Source organism: Bolinopsis microptera, chromosome 13, assembly GCF_026151205.1.
Source record: "Bolinopsis microptera isolate Bmic1 chromosome 13, MBARI_Bmic_1.0, whole genome shotgun sequence".
In the NCBI taxonomy this organism is placed as follows: Eukaryota; Metazoa; Ctenophora; class Tentaculata; order Lobata; family Bolinopsidae; genus Bolinopsis; species Bolinopsis microptera.
The window spans coordinates 12,919,077-12,937,062 of NC_087084.1; the positions used below are offsets into that span (position 1 = coordinate 12,919,077).

The window sequence follows — 17,986 nt, forward strand, 5'->3', positions numbered from 1 at the left end:
GATTATAGGTCCGCTCGTTCTGACACTGCCTAACTTGACTCAGATATCTTCTGTTCCTCCTCTCGTGCTGGAATCTCAGGTATTTCTCTAGCATCAGCTCCCCTTCCAGTACCACTACTGCTGATTGGTTACTCCCTGCAAAAAGGTACTGCTTGGTAAAGTAATACCACGTTTCTGTTACCCCCTTTATTTAAGTATTGTAAGTCCCTAAAAAGCTTTTATACAAGTCGCAAGTCTTTTCTACAGCTTCCTCAAGAGAATCATCGTACCAATTGAAATCGGTGGCTGTTTTTTCTGCGGTGGACCATTCCAGGAGAAGATACTAATGTCTTGTCCAAATATGTTGATATCAGACCGTCGCTTATCGTGTTAACTACTGAAATTTTGATGAGTTATAGATTCGAACATATCACACGCATACACTTAAGAAAATCCAACTAACAATAATTTGAGAATGCGTTTTCGAACATGGTAAGATCAATGAATCGAGGGTTAAGCATACCATACAGTCTACAGAATCAGACAGATGATAATATGTAGGCCTTACACTGTGCTTTCAGCAATACTCATGAGTAAACTGTCAACTGTGACCGACCACACAAGGCACGCGGCTAGTCGGCCACGCGCGCGCGCGCCGTGGGAAATGTTTATATTAGCTGTAAGTATTTACAATTTCAGAATGTTGCCGCGTCTTACGAATATGTTTCCAATATAAATGTCCCACTGAGACCATTTGTCCGTTTTGCCACAATGAAAATGAAGAACTTTAATTGAACTAAAAAGAAGAAATATGTTCAGTTCTGCCAACAACATTTTAAGTTCAGATTTTTCAATGGGATAAAATTGATTCATAATTCTTGTTCAAAATAGATCTTTTGAAATACTAAAATACTGAATGATTCGGCAAATCCTGATAGAATGTGAAACACAAGCAAACATCTTTAGAAGAGGAATTTAATAATTCCGCTCCAATAGGGATTTTTTTGAGAGGGTGACCCTTTTTTGGGCAACATGACCCCTAAAATGGCCCCCCCCCCCCCCCCCCCATTTCATCTGAATGACCGGCAAAAGTTGAGAAGAGGTCGGAACAGTGTCAAGAGCACTGTGATGTAGTGTGTGCAGCATCGAGCTGCATCTCCAACACGTCCAATTACATCCCTTTTTTTGAGAGGGTGACCCTTTTTGGGCAACATGACCCCTAAAATGGCCCCCCCCCCCCCATTTCATCTGAATGACCGGCAAAAGTTGAGAAGAGGTCGGAACAGTGTCAAGAGCACTGTGATGTAGTGTGTGCAGCATCGAGCTGCATCTCCAACACGTCCAATTACATCCCTTTTTTTGAGAGGGTGACCCTTTTTTGGGCAACATGACCCCTAAAATGGCCCCCCCCCCCCCCCCATTTCATCTGAATGACCGGCAAAAGTTGAGAAGAGGTCGGAACAGTGTCAAGAGCACTGTGATGTAGTGTGTGCAGCATCGAGCTGCATCTCCAACACGTCCAATTACATCCCTTTTTTTGAGAGGGTGACCCTTTTTTGGGCAACATGACCCCTAAAATGGCCCCCCCCCCCCCCCCATTTCATCTGAATGACCGCAAAAGTTGAGAAGAGGTCGGAACAGTGTCAAGAGCACTGTGATGTAGTGTGTGCAGCATCGAGCTGCATCTCCAACACGTCCAATTACATCCCTTTTTTTGAGAGGGTGACCCTTTTTGGGCAACATGACCCCTAAAATGGCCCCCCCCCCCCCATTTCATCTGAATGACCGGCAAAAGTTGAGAAGAGGGTCGGAACAGTGTCAAGAGCACTGTGATGTAGTGTGTGCAGCATCGAGCTGCATCTCCAACACGTCCAATTACATCCCTTTTTTTGAGAGGGTGACCCTTTTTTGGGCAACATGACCCCTAAAATGGCCCCCCCCCCCCATTTCATCTGAATGACCGGCAAAAGTTGAGAAGAGGTCGGAACAGTGTCAAGAGCACTGTGATGTAGTGTGTGCAGCATCGAGCTGCATCTCCAACACGTCCAATTACATCCCTTTTTTTGAGAGGGTGACCCTTTTTTGGGCAACATGACCCCTAAAATGGCCCCCCCCCCCCCCATTTCATCTGAATGACCGGCAAAAGTTGAGAAGAGGTCGGAACAGTGTCAAGAGCACTGTGATGTAGTGTGTGCAGCATCGAGCTGCATCTCCAACACGTCCAATTACATCCCTTTTTTGAGAGGGTGACCCTTTTTTGGGCAACATGACCCCTAAAATGGCCCCCCCCCCCCCCATTTCATCTGAATGACCGGCAAAAGTTGAGAAGAGGTCGGAACAGTGTCAAGAGCACTGTGATGTAGTGTGTGCAGCATCGAGCTGCATCTCCAACACGTCCAATTACATCCCTTTTTTTGAGAGGGTGACCCTTTTTTGGGCAACATGACCCCTAAAATGGCCCCCCCCCCCCCCATTTCATCTGAATGACCGGCAAAAGTTGAGAAGAGGTCGGAACAGTGTCAAGAGCACTGTGATGTAGTGTGTGCAGCATCGAGCTGCATCTCCAACACGTCCAATTACATCCCTTTTTTTGAGAGGGTGACCCTTTTTTGGGCAACATGACCCCTAAAATGGCCCCCCCCCCCCCCATTTCATCTGAATGACCGGCAAAAGTTGAGAAGAGGTCGGAACAGTGTCAAGAGCACTGTGATGTAGTGTGTGCAGCATCGAGCTGCATCTCCAACACGTCCAATTACATCCCTTTTTTTGAGAGGGTGACCCTTTTTTGGGCAACATGACCCCTAAAATGGCCCCCCCCCCCCCCATTTCATCTGAATGACCGGCAAAAGTTGAGAAGAGGTCGGAACAGTGTCAAGAGCACTGTGATGTAGTGTGTGCAGCATCGAGCTGCATCTCCAACACGTCCAATTACATCCCTTTTTTTGAGAGGGTGACCCTTTTTTGGGCAACATGACCCCTAAAATGGCCCCCCCCCCCCCCCATTTCATCTGAATGACCGGCAAAAGTTGAGAAGAGGTCGGAACAGTGTCAAGAGCACTGTGATGTAGTGTGTGCAGCATCGAGCTGCATCTCCAACACGTCCAATTACATCCCTTTTTTGAGAGGGTGACCCTTTTTTGGGCAACATGACCCCTAAAATGGCCCCCCCCCCCCCCCCATTTCATCTGAATGACCGGCAAAAGTTGAGAAGAGGTCGGAACAGTGTCAAGAGCACTGTGATGTAGTGTGTGCAGCATCGAGCTGCATCTCCAACACGTCCAATTACATCCCTTTTTTTGAGAGGGTGACCCTTTTTTGGGCAACATGACCCCTAAAATGGCCCCCCCCCCCCCCATTTCATCTGAATGACCGCAAAAGTTGAGAAGAGGTCGGAACAGTGTCAAGAGCACTGTGATGTAGTGTGTGCAGCATCGAGCTGCATCTCCAACACGTCCAATTACATCCCTTTTTTTGAGAGGGTGACCCTTTTTTGGGCAACATGACCCCTAAAATGGCCCCCCCCCCCCCCATTTCATCTGAATGACCGGCAAAAGTTGAGAAGAGGTCGGAACAGTGTCAAGAGCACTGTGATGTAGTGTGTGCAGCATCGAGCTGCATCTCCAACACGTCCAATTACATCCCTTTTTTTGAGAGGGTGACCCTTTTTTGGGCAACATGACCCCTAAAATGGCCCCCCCCCCCCCCCCATTTCATCTGAATGACCGGCAAAAGTTGAGAAGAGGTCGGAACAGTGTCAAGAGCACTGTGATGTAGTGTGTGCAGCATCGAGCTGCATCTCCAACACGTCCAATTACATCCCTTTTTTTGAGAGGGTGACCCTTTTTTGGGCAACATGACCCCTAAAATGGCCCCCCCCCCCCCCATTTCATCTGAATGACCGGCAAAAGTTGAGAAGAGGTCGGAACAGTGTCAAGAGCACTGTGATGTAGTGTGTGCAGCATCGAGCTGCATCTCCAACACGTCCAATTACATCCCTTTTTTGAGAGGGTGACCCTTTTTTGGGCAACATGACCCCTAAAATGGCCCCCCCCCCCCCCCATTTCATCTGAATGACCGGCAAAAGTTGAGAAGAGGTCGGAACAGTGTCAAGAGCACTGTGATGTAGTGTGTGCAGCATCGAGCTGCATCTCCAACACGTCCAATTACATCCCTTTTTTTGAGAGGGTGACCCTTTTTTGGGCAACATGACCCCTAAAATGGCCCCCCCCCCCCCCCATTTCATCTGAATGACCGGCAAAAGTTGAGAAGAGGGTCGGAACAGTGTCAAGAGCACTGTGATGTAGTGTGTGCAGCATCGAGCTGCATCTCCAACACGTCCAATTACATCCCTTTTTTTGAGAGGGTGACCCTTTTTTGGGCAACATGACCCCTAAAATGGCCCCCCCCCCCCCCCATTTCATCTGAATGACCGGCAAAAGTTGAGAAGAGGTCGGAACAGTGTCAAGAGCACTGTGATGTAGTGTGTGCAGCATCGAGCTGCATCTCCAACACGTCCAATTACATCCCTTTTTTTGAGAGGGTGACCCTTTTTTGGGCAACATGACCCCTAAAATGGCCCCCCCCCCCCCCCATTTCATCTGAATGACCGGCAAAAGTTGAGAAGAGGTCGGAACAGTGTCAAGAGCACTGTGATGTAGTGTGTGCAGCATCGAGCTGCATCTCCAACACGTCCAATTACATCCCTTTTTTTGAGAGGGTGACCCTTTTTTGGGCAACATGACCCCTAAAATGGCCCCCCCCCCCCCCCATTTCATCTGAATGACCGGCAAAAGTTGAGAAGAGGTCGGAACAGTGTCAAGAGCACTGTGATGTAGTGTGTGCAGCATCGAGCTGCATCTCCAACACGTCCAATTACATCCCTTTTTTGAGAGGGTGACCCTTTTTTGGGCAACATGACCCCTAAAATGGCCCCCCCCCCCCCCCATTTCATCTGAATGACCGGCAAAAGTTGAGAAGAGGTCGGAACAGTGTCAAGAGCACTGTGATGTAGTGTGTGCAGCATCGAGCTGCATCTCCAACACGTCCAATTACATCCCTTTTTTTGAGAGGGGTGACCCTTTTTTGGGCAACATGACCCCTAAAATGGCCCCCCCCCCCCCCATTTCATCTGAATGACCGGCAAAAGTTGAGAAGAGGTCGGAACAGTGTCAAGAGCACTGTGATGTAGTGTGTGCAGCATCGAGCTGCATCTCCAACACGTCCAATTACATCCCTTTTTTTGAGAGGGTGACCCTTTTTTGGGGCAACATGACCCCTAAAATGGCGCCCCCCCCCCCCATTTCATCTGAATGACCGGCAAAAGTTGAGAAGAGGTCGGAACAGTGTCAAGAGCACTGTGATGTAGTGTGTGCAGCATCGAGCTGCATCTCCAACACGTCCAATTACATCCCTTTTTTTGAGAGGGTGACCCTTTTTTGGGCAACATGACCCCTAAAATGGCCCCCCCCCCCCCCATTTCATCTGAATGACCGGCAAAAGTTGAGAAGAGGTCGGAACAGTGTCAAGAGCACTGTGATGTAGTGTGTGCAGCATCGAGCTGCATCTCCAACACGTCCAATTACATCCCTTTTTTTGAGAGGGTGACCCTTTTTTGGGCAACATGACCCCTAAAATGGCCCCCCCCCCCCCCATTTCATCTGAATGACCGGCAAAAGTTGAGAAGAGGTCGGAACAGTGTCAAGAGCACTGTGATGTAGTGTGTGCAGCATCGAGCTGCATCTCCAACACGTCCAATTACATCCCTTTTTTTGAGAGGGTGACCCTTTTTTGGGCAACATGACCCCTAAAATGGCCCCCCCCCCCCCATTTCATCTGAATGACCGGCAAAAGTTGAGAAGAGGTCGGAACAGTGTCAAGAGCACTGTGATGTAGTGTGTGCAGCATCGAGCTGCATCTCCAACACGTCCAATTACATCCCTTTTTTTGAGAGGTGACCCTTTTTTGGGCAACATGACCCCTAAAATGGCCCCCCCCCCCCCCCATTTCATCTGAATGACCGGCAAAAGTTGAGAAGAGGTCGGAACAGTGTCAAGAGCACTGTGATGTAGTGTGTGCAGCATCGAGCTGCATCTCCAACACGTCCAATTACATCCCTTTTTTGAGAGGGTGACCCTTTTTTTGGGCAACATGACCCCTAAAATGGCCCCCCCCCCCCCCATTTCATCTGAATGACCGGCAAAAGTTGAGAAGAGGTCGGAACAGTGTCAAGAGCACTGTGATGTAGTGTGTGCAGCATCGAGCTGCATCTCCAACACGTCCAATTACATCCCTTTTTTTTGAGAGGGTGACCCTTTTTTGGGCAACATGACCCCTAAAATGGCCCCCCCCCCCCCCCATTTCATCTGAATGACCGGCAAAAGTTGAGAAGAGGTCGGAACAGTGTCAAGAGCACTGTGATGTAGTGTGTGCAGCATCGAGCTGCATCTCCAACACGTCCAATTACATCCCTTTTTTTGAGAGGGTGACCCTTTTTTGGGCAACATGACCCCTAAAATGGCCCCCCCCCCCCCCATTTCATCTGAATGACCGGCAAAAGTTGAGAAGAGGTCGGAACAGTGTCAAGAGCACTGTGATGTAGTGTGTGCAGCATCGAGCTGCATCTCCAACACGTCCAATTACATCCCTTTTTTGAGAGGGTGACCCTTTTTTGGGCAACATGACCCCTAAAATGGCCCCCCCCCCCCCCATTTCATCTGAATGACCGGCAAAAGTTGAGAAGAGGTCGGAACAGTGTCAAGAGCACTGTGATGTAGTGTGTGCAGCATCGAGCTGCATCTCCAACACGTCCAATTACATCCCTTTTTTTGAGAGGGTGACCCTTTTTTGGGCAACATGACCCCTAAAATGGCCCCCCCCCCCCCCATTTCATCTGAATGACCGGCAAAAGTTGAGAAGAGGTCGGAACAGTGTCAAGAGCACTGTGATGTAGTGTGTGCAGCATCGAGCTGCATCTCCAACACGTCCAATTACATCCCTTTTTTTGAGAGGGTGACCCTTTTTTGGGCAACATGACCCCTAAAATGGCCCCCCCCCCCCCCATTTCATCTGAATGACCGGCAAAAGTTGAGAAGAGGTCGGAACAGTGTCAAGAGCACTGTGATGTAGTGTGTGCAGCATCGAGCTGCATCTCCAACACGTCCAATTACATCCCTTTTTTTGAGAGGGTGACCCTTTTTTGGGCAACATGACCCCTAAAATGGCCCCCCCCCCCCCCCATTTCATCTGAATGACCGGCAAAAGTTGAGAAGAGGTCGGAACAGTGTCAAGAGCACTGTGATGTAGTGTGTGCAGCATCGAGCTGCATCTCCAACACGTCCAATTACATCCCTTTTTTTGAGAGGGTGACCCTTTTTTGGGCAACATGACCCCTAAAATGGCCCCCCCCCCCCCCCATTTCATCTGAATGACCGGCAAAAGTTGAGAAGAGGTCGGAACAGTGTCAAGAGCACTGTGATGTAGTGTGTGCAGCATCGAGCTGCATCTCCAACACGTCCAATTACATCCCTTTTTTTGAGAGGGTGACCCTTTTTTGGGCAACATGACCCCTAAAATGGCCCCCCCCCCCCCCATTTCATCTGAATGACCGGCAAAAGTTGAGAAGAGGTCGGAACAGTGTCAAGAGCACTGTGATGTAGTGTGTGCAGCATCGAGCTGCATCTCCAACACGTCCAATTACATCCCTTTTTTTGAGAGGGTGACCCTTTTTTGGGCAACATGACCCCTAAAATGGCCCCCCCCCCCCCCATTTCATCTGAATGACCGGCAAAAGTTGAGAAGAGGTCGGAACAGTGTCAAGAGCACTGTGATGTAGTGTGTGCAGCATCGAGCTGCATCTCCAACACGTCCAATTACATCCCTTTTTTTGAGAGGGTGACCCTTTTTTGGGCAACATGACCCCTAAAATGGCCCCCCCCCCCCCCCATTTCATCTGAATGACCGGCAAAAGTTGAGAAGAGGTCGGAACAGTGTCAAGAGCACTGTGATGTAGTGTGTGCAGCATCGAGCTGCATCTCCAACACGTCCAATTACATCCCTTTTTTTGAGAGGGTGACCCTTTTTTGGGCAACATGACCCCTAAAATGGCCCCCCCCCCCCCCCATTTCATCTGAATGACCGGCAAAAGTTGAGAAGAGGTCGGAACAGTGTCAAGAGCACTGTGATGTAGTGTGTGCAGCATCGAGCTGCATCTCCAACACGTCCAATTACATCCCTTTTTTTGAGAGGGTGACCCTTTTTTGGGCAACATGACCCCTAAAATGGCCCCCCCCCCCCCATTTCATCTGAATGACCGGCAAAAGTTGAGAAGAGGTCGGAACAGTGTCAAGAGCACTGTGATGTAGTGTGTGCAGCATCGAGCTGCATCTCCAACACGTCCAATTACATCCCTTTTTTTGAGAGGGTGACCCTTTTTTGGGCAACATGACCCCTAAAATGGCCCCCCCCCCCCCCATTTCATCTGAATGACCGGCAAAAGTTGAGAAGAGGTCGGAACAGTGTCAAGAGCACTGTGATGTAGTGTGTGCAGCATCGAGCTGCATCTCCAACACGTCCAATTACATCCCTTTTTTTGAGAGGGTGACCCTTTTTTGGGCAACATGACCCCTAAAATGGCCCCCCCCCCCCCCATTTCATCTGAATGACCGGCAAAAGTTGAGAAGAGGTCGGAACAGTGTCAAGAGCACTGTGATGTAGTGTGTGCAGCATCGAGCTGCATCTCCAACACGTCCAATTACATCCCTTTTTTTGAGAGGGTGACCCTTTTTTGGGCAACATGACCCCTAAAATGGCCCCCCCCCCCCCCATTTCATCTGAATGACCGGCAAAAGTTGAGAAGAGGTCGGAACAGTGTCAAGAGCACTGTGATGTAGTGTGTGCAGCATCGAGCTGCATCTCCAACACGTCCAATTACATCCCTTTTTTTGAGAGGGTGACCCTTTTTTGGGCAACATGACCCCTAAAATGGCCCCCCCCCCCCCATTTCATCTGAATGACCGGCAAAAGTTGAGAAGAGGTCGGAACAGTGTCAAGAGCACTGTGATGTAGTGTGTGCAGCATCGAGCTGCATCTCCAACACGTCCAATTACATCCCTTTTTTTGAGAGGGTGACCCTTTTTTGGGCAACATGACCCCTAAAATGGCCCCCCCCCCCCCCATTTCATCTGAATGACCGGCAAAAGTTGAGAAGAGGTCGGAACAGTGTCAAGAGCACTGTGATGTAGTGTGTGCAGCATCGAGCTGCATCTCCAACACGTCCAATTACATCCCTTTTTTTGAGAGGGTGACCCTTTTTTGGGCAACATGACCCCTAAAATGGCCCCCCCCCCCCCCCATTTCATCTGAATGACCGGCAAAAGTTGAGAAGAGGTCGGAACAGTGTCAAGAGCACTGTGATGTAGTGTGTGCAGCATCGAGCTGCATCTCCAACACGTCCAATTACATCCCTTTTTTTGAGAGGGTGACCCTTTTTTGGGCAACATGACCCCTAAAATGGCCCCCCCCCCCCCCCATTTCATCTGAATGACCGGCAAAAGTTGAGAAGAGGTCGGAACAGTGTCAAGAGCACTGTGATGTAGTGTGTGCAGCATCGAGCTGCATCTCCAACACGTCCAATTACATCCCTTTTTTTGAGAGGGTGACCCTTTTTTGGGCAACATGACCCCTAAAATGGCCCCCCCCCCCCCCATTTCATCTGAATGACCGGCAAAAGTTGAGAAGAGGTCGGAACAGTGTCAAGAGCACTGTGATGTAGTGTGTGCAGCATCGAGCTGCATCTCCAACACGTCCAATTACATCCCTTTTTTTGAGAGGGTGACCCTTTTTTGGGCAACATGACCCCTAAAATGGCCCCCCCCCCCCCATTTCATCTGAATGACCGGCAAAAGTTGAGAAGAGGTCGGAACAGTGTCAAGAGCACTGTGATGTAGTGTGTGCAGCATCGAGCTGCATCTCCAACACGTCCAATTACATCCCTTTTTTTGAGAGGGTGACCCTTTTTTGGGCAACATGACCCCTAAAATGGCCCCCCCCCCCCCCCATTTCATCTGAATGACCGGCAAAAGTTGAGAAGAGGTCGGAACAGTGTCAAGAGCACTGTGATGTAGTGTGTGCAGCATCGAGCTGCATCTCCAACACGTCCAATTACATCCCTTTTTTTGAGAGGGTGACCCTTTTTTGGGCAACATGACCCCTAAAATGGCCCCCCCCCCCCCCATTTCATCTGAATGACCGGCAAAAGTTGAGAAGAGGTCGGAACAGTGTCAAGAGCACTGTGATGTAGTGTGTGCAGCATCGAGCTGCATCTCCAACACGTCCAATTACATCCCTTTTTTGAGAGGGTGACCCTTTTTTGGGCAACATGACCCCTAAAATGGCCCCCCCCCCCCCCATTTCATCTGAATGACCGGCAAAAGTTGAGAAGAGGTCGGAACAGTGTCAAGAGCACTGTGATGTAGTGTGTGCAGCATCGAGCTGCATCTCCAACACGTCCAATTACATCCCTTTTTTTGAGAGGGTGACCCTTTTTTTGGGCAACATGACCCCTAAAATGGCCCCCCCCCCCCCATTTCATCTGAATGACCGGCAAAAGTTGAGAAGAGGTCGGAACAGTGTCAAGAGCACTGTGATGTAGTGTGTGCAGCATCGAGCTGCATCTCCAACACGTCCAATTACATCCCTTTTTTTGAGAGGGTGACCCTTTTTTGGGCAACATGACCCCTAAAATGGCCCCCCCCCCCCCCATTTCATCTGAATGACCGGCAAAAGTTGAGAAGAGGTCGGAACAGTGTCAAGAGCACTGTGATGTAGTGTGTGCAGCATCGAGCTGCATCTCCAACACGTCCAATTACATCCCTTTTTTTGAGAGGGTGACCCTTTTTTGGGCAACATGACCCCTAAAATGGCCCCCCCCCCCCCCATTTCATCTGAATGACCGGCAAAAGTTGAGAAGAGGTCGGAACAGTGTCAAGAGCACTGTGATGTAGTGTGTGCAGCATCGAGCTGCATCTCCAACACGTCCAATTACATCCCTTTTTTTGAGAGGGTGACCCTTTTTTGGGCAACATGACCCCTAAAATGGCCCCCCCCCCCCCATTTCATCTGAATGACCGGCAAAAGTTGAGAAGAGGTCGGAACAGTGTCAAGAGCACTGTGATGTAGTGTGTGCAGCATCGAGCTGCATCTCCAACACGTCCAATTACATCCCTTTTTTTGAGAGGGTGACCCTTTTTTGGGCAACATGACCCCTAAAATGGCCCCCCCCCCCCCCCCATTTCATCTGAATGACCGGCAAAAGTTGAGAAGAGGTCGGAACAGTGTCAAGAGCACTGTGATGTAGTGTGTGCAGCATCGAGCTGCATCTCCAACACGTCCAATTACATCCCTTTTTTTGAGAGGGTGACCCTTTTTTGGGCAACATGACCCCTAAAATGGCCCCCCCCCCCCCATTTCATCTGAATGACCGCAAAAGTTGAGAAGAGGTCGGAACAGTGTCAAGAGCACTGTGATGTAGTGTGTGCAGCATCGAGCTGCATCTCCAACACGTCCAATTACATCCCTTTTTTTGAGAGGGTGACCCTTTTTTGGGCAACATGACCCCTAAAATGGCCCCCCCCCCCCCATTTCATCTGAATGACCGGCAAAAGTTGAGAAGAGGTCGGAACAGTGTCAAGAGCACTGTGATGTAGTGTGTGCAGCATCGAGCTGCATCTCCAACACGTCCAATTACATCCCTTTTTTTGAGAGGGTGACCCTTTTTTGGGCAACATGACCCCTAAAATGGCCCCCCCCCCCCCCCATTTCATCTGAATGACCGGCAAAAGTTGAGAAGAGGTCGGAACAGTGTCAAGAGCACTGTGATGTAGTGTGTGCAGCATCGAGCTGCATCTCCAACACGTCCAATTACATCCCTTTTTTTGAGAGGGTGACCCTTTTTTGGGCAACATGACCCCTAAAATGGCCCCCCCCCCCCCCCATTTCATCTGAATGACCGGCAAAAGTTGAGAAGAGGTCGGAACAGTGTCAAGAGCACTGTGATGTAGTGTGTGCAGCATCGAGCTGCATCTCCAACACGTCCAATTACATCCCTTTTTTTGAGAGGGTGACCCTTTTTTGGGCAACATGACCCCTAAAATGGCCCCCCCCCCCCCATTTCATCTGAATGACCGGCAAAAGTTGAGAAGAGGTCGGAACAGTGTCAAGAGCACTGTGATGTAGTGTGTGCAGCATCGAGCTGCATCTCCAACACGTCCAATTACATCCCTTTTTTTGAGAGGGTGACCCTTTTTTGGGCAACATGACCCCTAAAATGGCCCCCCCCCCCCCCCATTTCATCTGAATGACCGGCAAAAGTTGAGAAGAGGTCGGAACAGTGTCAAGAGCACTGTGATGTAGTGTGTGCAGCATCGAGCTGCATCTCCAACACGTCCAATTACATCCCTTTTTTTGAGAGGGTGACCCTTTTTTGGGCAACATGACCCCTAAAATGGCCCCCCCCCCCCCCATTTCATCTGAATGACCGGCAAAAGTTGAGAAGAGGTCGGAACAGTGTCAAGAGCACTGTGATGTAGTGTGTGCAGCATCGAGCTGCATCTCCAACACGTCCAATTACATCCCTTTTTTTGAGAGGGTGACCCTTTTTTGGGCAACATGACCCCTAAAATGGCCCCCCCCCCCCCCATTTCATCTGAATGACCGGCAAAAGTTGAGAAGAGGTCGGAACAGTGTCAAGAGCACTGTGATGTAGTGTGTGCAGCATCGAGCTGCATCTCCAACACGTCCAATTACATCCCTTTTTTGAGAGGGTGACCCTTTTTTGGGCAACATGACCCCTAAAATGGCCCCCCCCCCCCCATTTCATCTGAATGACCGGCAAAAGTTGAGAAGAGGTCGGAACAGTGTCAAGAGCACTGTGATGTAGTGTGTGCAGCATCGAGCTGCATCTCCAACACGTCCAATTACATCCCTTTTTTTGAGAGGGTGACCCTTTTTTGGGCAACATGACCCCTAAAATGGCCCCCCCCCCCCCCCCCATTTCATCTGAATGACCGGCAAAAGTTGAGAAGAGGTCGGAACAGTGTCAAGAGCACTGTGATGTAGTGTGTGCAGCATCGAGCTGCATCTCCAACACGTCCAATTACATCCCTTTTTTTGAGAGGGTGACCCTTTTTTGGGCAACATGACCCCTAAAATGGCCCCCCCCCCCCCCATTTCATCTGAATGACCGGCAAAAGTTGAGAAGAGGTCGGAACAGTGTCAAGAGCACTGTGATGTAGTGTGTGCAGCATCGAGCTGCATCTCCAACACGTCCAATTACATCCCTTTTTTGAGAGGGTGACCCTTTTTTGGGCAACATGACCCCTAAAATGGCCCCCCCCCCCCATTTCATCTGAATGACCGGCAAAAGTTGAGAAGAGGTCGGAACAGTGTCAAGAGCACTGTGATGTAGTGTGTGCAGCATCGAGCTGCATCTCCAACACGTCCAATTACATCCCTTTTTTTGAGAGGGTGACCCTTTTTTGGGCAACATGACCCCTAAAATGGCCCCCCCCCCCCCCATTTCATCTGAATGACCGGCAAAAGTTGAGAAGAGGTCGGAACAGTGTCAAGAGCACTGTGATGTAGTGTGTGCAGCATCGAGCTGCATCTCCAACACGTCCAATTACATCCCTTTTTTTGAGAGGGTGACCCTTTTTTGGGCAACATGACCCCTAAAATGGCCCCCCCCCCCCCCCATTTCATCTGAATGACCGGCAAAAGTTGAGAAGAGGTCGGAACAGTGTCAAGAGCACTGTGATGTAGTGTGTGCAGCATCGAGCTGCATCTCCAACACGTCCAATTACATCCCTTTTTTGAGAGGGTGACCCTTTTTTGGGCAACATGACCCCTAAAATGGCCCCCCCCCCCCCCCCATTTCATCTGAATGACCGGCAAAAGTTGAGAAGAGGTCGGAACAGTGTCAAGAGCACTGTGATGTAGTGTGTGCAGCATCGAGCTGCATCTCCAACACGTCCAATTACATCCCTTTTTTTGAGAGGGTGACCCTTTTTTGGGCAACATGACCCCTAAAATGGCCCCCCCCCCCCCCCCATTTCATCTGAATGACCGGCAAAAGTTGAGAAGAGGTCGGAACAGTGTCAAGAGCACTGTGATGTAGTGTGTGCAGCATCGAGCTGCATCTCCAACACGTCCAATTACATCCCTTTTTTTGAGAGGGTGACCCTTTTTTGGGCAACATGACCCCTAAAATGGCCCCCCCCCCCCCCCCATTTCATCTGAATGACCGGCAAAAGTTGAGAAGAGGTCGGAACAGTGTCAAGAGCACTGTGATGTAGTGTGTGCAGCATCGAGCTGCATCTCCAACACGTCCAATTACATCCCTTTTTTTGAGAGGGTGACCCTTTTTTGGGCAACATGACCCCTAAAATGGCCCCCCCCCCCCCCATTTCATCTGAATGACCGGCAAAAGTTGAGAAGAGGTCGGAACAGTGTCAAGAGCACTGTGATGTAGTGTGTGCAGCATCGAGCTGCATCTCCAACACGTCCAATTACATCCCTTTTTTTGAGAGGGTGACCCTTTTTTTGGGCAACATGACCCCTAAAATGGCCCCCCCCCCCCCCATTTCATCTGAATGACCGGCAAAAGTTGAGAAGAGGTCGGAACAGTGTCAAGAGCACTGTGATGTAGTGTGTGCAGCATCGAGCTGCATCTCCAACACGTCCAATTACATCCCTTTTTTTGAGAGGGTGACCCTTTTTTGGGCAACATGACCCCTAAAATGGCCCCCCCCCCCCCCCATTTCATCTGAATGACCGGCAAAAGTTGAGAAGAGGTCGGAACAGTGTCAAGAGCACTGTGATGTAGTGTGTGCAGCATCGAGCTGCATCTCCAACACGTCCAATTACATCCCTTTTTTTGAGAGGGTGACCCTTTTTTGGGCAACATGACCCCTAAAATGGCCCCCCCCCCCCCATTTCATCTGAATGACCGGCAAAAGTTGAGAAGAGGTCGGAACAGTGTCAAGAGCACTGTGATGTAGTGTGTGCAGCATCGAGCTGCATCTCCAACACGTCCAATTACATCCCTTTTTTTGAGAGGGTGACCCTTTTTTGGGCAACATGACCCCTAAAATGGCCCCCCCCCCCCCCATTTCATCTGAATGACCGGCAAAAGTTGAGAAGAGGTCGGAACAGTGTCAAGAGCACTGTGATGTAGTGTGTGCAGCATCGAGCTGCATCTCCAACACGTCCAATTACATCCCTTTTTTTGAGAGGGGTGACCCTTTTTTGGGCAACATGACCCCTAAAATGGCCCCCCCCCCCCCATTTCATCTGAATGACCGGCAAAAGTTGAGAAGAGGTCGGAACAGTGTCAAGAGCACTGTGATGTAGTGTGTGCAGCATCGAGCTGCATCTCCAACACGTCCAATTACATCCCTTTTTTTGAGAGGGTGACCCTTTTTTGGGCAACATGACCCCTAAAATGGCCCCCCCCCCCCCCATTTCATCTGAATGACCGGCAAAAGTTGAGAAGAGGTCGGAACAGTGTCAAGAGCACTGTGATGTAGTGTGTGCAGCATCGAGCTGCATCTCCAACACGTCCAATTACATCCCTTTTTTTGAGAGGGTGACCCTTTTTTGGGCAACATGACCCCTAAAATGGCCCCCCCCCCCCCATTTCATCTGAATGACCGGCAAAAGTTGAGAAGAGGTCGGAACAGTGTCAAGAGCACTGTGATGTAGTGTGTGCAGCATCGAGCTGCATCTCCAACACGTCCAATTACATCCCTTTTTTTGAGAGGGTGACCCTTTTTTGGGCAACATGACCCCTAAAATGGCCCCCCCCCCCCCCATTTCATCTGAATGACCGGCAAAAGTTGAGAAGAGGTCGGAACAGTGTCAAGAGCACTGTGATGTAGTGTGTGCAGCATCGAGCTGCATCTCCAACACGTCCAATTACATCCCTTTTTTTGAGAGGGTGACCCTTTTTTGGGCAACATGACCCCTAAAATGGCCCCCCCCCCCCCATTTCATCTGAATGACCGGCAAAAGTTGAGAAGAGGTCGGAACAGTGTCAAGAGCACTGTGATGTAGTGTGTGCAGCATCGAGCTGCATCTCCAACACGTCCAATTACATCCCTTTTTTTGAGAGGGTGACCCTTTTTTGGGCAACATGACCCCTAAAATGGCCCCCCCCCCCCCCATTTCATCTGAATGACCGGCAAAAGTTGAGAAGAGGTCGGAACAGTGTCAAGAGCACTGTGATGTAGTGTGTGCAGCATCGAGCTGCATCTCCAACACGTCCAATTACATCCCTTTTTTTGAGAGGGTGACCCTTTTTTGGGCAACATGACCCCTAAAATGGCCCCCCCCCCCCCCATTTCATCTGAATGACCGGCAAAAGTTGAGAAGAGGTCGGAACAGTGTCAAGAGCACTGTGATGTAGTGTGTGCAGCATCGAGCTGCATCTCCAACACGTCCAATTACATCCCTTTTTTTGAGAGGGTGACCCTTTTTTGGGCAACATGACCCCTAAAATGGCCCCCCCCCCCCCCATTTCATCTGAATGACCGGCAAAAGTTGAGAAGAGGTCGGAACAGTGTCAAGAGCACTGTGATGTAGTGTGTGCAGCATCGAGCTGCATCTCCAACACGTCCAATTACATCCCTTTTTTTGAGAGGGTGACCCTTTTTTGGGCAACATGACCCCTAAAATGGCCCCCCCCCCCCCCATTTCATCTGAATGACCGGCAAAAGTTGAGAAGAGGTCGGAACAGTGTCAAGAGCACTGTGATGTAGTGTGTGCAGCATCGAGCTGCATCTCCAACACGTCCAATTACATCCCTTTTTTTGAGAGGGTGACCCTTTTTTGGGCAACATGACCCCTAAAATGGCCCCCCCCCCCCCCCCCATTTCATCTGAATGACCGGCAAAAGTTGAGAAGAGGTCGGAACAGTGTCAAGAGCACTGTGATGTAGTGTGTGCAGCATCGAGCTGCATCTCCAACACGTCCAATTACATCCCTTTTTTTGAGAGGGTGACCCTTTTTTGGGCAACATGACCCCTAAAATGGCCCCCCCCCCCCCCCATTTCATCTGAATGACCGGCAAAAGTTGAGAAGAGGTCGGAACAGTGTCAAGAGCACTGTGATGTAGTGTGTGCAGCATCGAGCTGCAATCTCCAACACGTCCAATTACATCCCTTTTTTTGAGAGGGTGACCCTTTTTTGGGCAACATGACCCCTAAAATGGCCCCCCCCCCCCCCATTTCATCTGAATGACCGGCAAAAGTTGAGAAGAGGTCGGAACAGTGTCAAGAGCACTGTGATGTAGTGTGTGCAGCATCGAGCTGCATCTCCAACACGTCCAATTACATCCCTTTTTTTGAGAGGGTGACCCTTTTTTGGGCAACATGACCCCTAAAATGGCCCCCCCCCCCCCCCCCCATTTCATCTGAATGACCGGCAAAAGTTGAGAAGAGGTCGGAACAGTGTCAAGAGCACTGTGATGTAGTGTGTGCAGCATCGAGCTGCATCTCCAACACGTCCAATTACATCCCTTTTTTTGAGAGGGTGACCCTTTTTTGGGCAACATGACCCCTAAAATGGCCCCCCCCCCCCCCCCATTTCATCTGAATGACCGGCAAAAGTTGAGAAGAGGTCGGAACAGTGTCAAGAGCACTGTGATGTAGTGTGTGCAGCATCGAGCTGCATCTCCAACACGTCCAATTACATCCCTTTTTTTGAGAGGGTGACCCTTTTTTGGGCAACATGACCCCTAAAATGGCCCCCCCCCCCCCCCCCCCCCATTTCATCTGAATGACCGGCAAAAGTTGAGAAGAGGTCGGAACAGTGTCAAGAGCACTGTGATGTAGTGTGTGCAGCATCGAGCTGCATCTCCAACACGTCCAATTACATCCCTTTAAGGTGGCTAATGGGAAAGCCATTATGGGCAACATGAGATGGTCAGGTGACCACTTTGGCGTTAAATCGTGCT

General features: G+C 50.0%; 1 protein-coding gene across 1 annotated transcript in view; it reads left to right on the forward strand.

The window, feature by feature from the left end:
- Nucleotides 1-17,986, forward strand: part of LOC134824674 (Bardet-Biedl syndrome 7 protein homolog) — a 638,888-nt gene that overhangs the window by 96,117 nt on the left and 524,785 nt on the right. The window lies entirely within an intron of this gene.